Raw genomic sequence first — 2277 nt, forward strand, 5'->3', positions numbered from 1 at the left:
CTTTACAGCGCACATAAGGCTTCCCTTTCAGGAAGCTTCCTACCCGAGTATGTGGGTAGGCAAGAGAGATTGTTTGCTGTTTAAGTTGACAGTGTAGGCTGCTAACGCAGAGGTCAAGACGAAGCTGCGGGAGACGACGGCACCGTTTGTTTCAGGTGGCGGAGTGACCGGTTTATCCGACTCGAGAACGCATCGACTTGTAGCCAGCAACGCCAGCGAGACACGCCCGCTTCCCGGAAAGCAACCGGCCACACCATGATCTCCCATTCAGCGTTTCCGTCAAGGATGGAATTCGTTGTTCGAAAGGTTATTAAACAGCGGCGTAGGCGTTTACGCGCGACATCTAGCTCCACTTCTGCTGTGCGTTTATATGGCGTGTATTATGGTCGTGTAGTCAGTCACAGGCATCATATCCTCATCAACGAAGCGCTCCGTGTCAGCCTGGACGTAAGGTACTGCTTCGGGGCTGGAGGTCAGTGTGCTTCGTCGGAAATTTGTGGGAGAGCTACTTAAAGGCGCTACTTAAACTGTTTGTCTGCTTAAAGGCGACGTACAAGTACACCGTCATGTTGCCATTCTTACCGTGCTAAAAGTTAATATTGACACCTTCTACTTTTACTCCCTTCTTGATGGGTGTACCCGTGGAGCTGCTGACGAGGATGCGAGTGCTTATAGGCAAATCTCTCTTAGGTGCACCCGGTCGACCCGCATAAAGCCACTGAGTGCGATTGAAAAGGAGATGAACGAGATCAAGAGGCAGATGGAAGGATCTCGTAGGAGCTGCATCAGGTTGCCGACTAGTACAGCTCGGTCAGGGCATATCTGACGTATCGCTGGGATAAACGTGCCCAACGTAGGTAGAGCAGAAGCTACAACAAAACGTTACGTCGTGGTATGGCGAATTACGCCCGCGCGAATTACGCGAGCCCTTGCCTGGATTTGGAGCGTATTACATAGTAAATTGAGCAAAAAAATACCATCTATTAATTCACTTAGTCGCAGATCTCCTTGATTGAGAACTATCGCATGGTGCTGCTCCAAGACATGGAAATTCCCCAAGGATCTACCGGTGAAAGCTGAAGAATGCTTCGACCCTGAGCTGAAAGACGTGGAATCGCCACAGCGAAATGGTGCTTTATGAGGCCCAACGCAGGCAGCTTCTGTAGAGCGTGAGATTTTAAAGCGAATGAAACAGCTACGCAAAATCACAAGGTTGTCACAAAGGAGAAGCCAAGGAGCAACAACGACGGTAACTAAATGGTGCTAGGGCTAGAAAATGATATACTCGAATGCGGAGCTACACGAAAAAAATAATGCTAGTGTAAATCAAAGTGTAGCCGACCAAGGTTGTTCTTAACAACAATAGCGAGACAATTGCAACGTTAAGCCTAATAGAACTGCGAGCGATAAGGCACAATGAGATGTATGTGAGTGGGTGGAGAGGTAGTGTACATCAAGCTGGAGAACATATGATCTCTATGCTGCGAGCGGCCTCAACCTTGGTCATATTAGACGTGAATGCTTTCTCGTTTTATATTTAGCTTTTTTGGCCCGACATGGTACTCGTAGATGAAAATTAAGTCGCGTACAAGCCTGCTATCCATTTGACCGCGTTTGGCTGGGACTGTGTTACCTGCTGCTGAGAATGCCCGCTCGGACGGTAACAATGTAGCCACGCAGCCGAGCCACTTCCTTGCCAGCAACTTCAGCGATGGGCGATTGTGCCCGTTGTTTGATCACCACACTAGCGGTCTTGTTGACGTGGAATCGTCTTTCCTTATTCGCGATACGCAGCAAACGCAATGCTACATGTTGAACATAGTAATTCAAGGGTTGGATCACTGCTCATTGGTGGTGTGGTTTCTTTATCGTCCGAGCCAATAACGCCTTTCTAAACACAATTGGTATCCCCGACTGGTGCAACATCTTCTAGGGAATAGTGCTGAGGTGTTGATGCAATGGCTCCATAGTTGCGAGATTCTAGTGCCGCAGCATTAAGTAAACACTTCCTGGCAAGCTTAATCTCATTTTGGGTAAGCAGCTTCATCTTTAAAAGTGTGGATCGGGGAAAATATTCAGACAACATCAATGCTCATTCCCTTAAAGGCCTCTTTAAAGAGACGGAGAATCGCCTTGAGTACTTTGTGAATCATTGCAATTATTTTCCATTTTAAACGCTTGACGACCGACAAGTGCAACATAATGTAACGTAAGCGCTATAACCCGCTTAGCTCGTCGCCTTGTCCAGATATATGTACTGACACATAAGTACCGACA

Source organism: Phytophthora infestans, genomic scaffold, assembly GCF_000142945.1.
Source record: "Phytophthora infestans T30-4 supercont1.3 genomic scaffold, whole genome shotgun sequence".
NCBI classification, from domain to species: domain Eukaryota; phylum Oomycota; class Peronosporomycetes; order Peronosporales; family Peronosporaceae; genus Phytophthora; species Phytophthora infestans.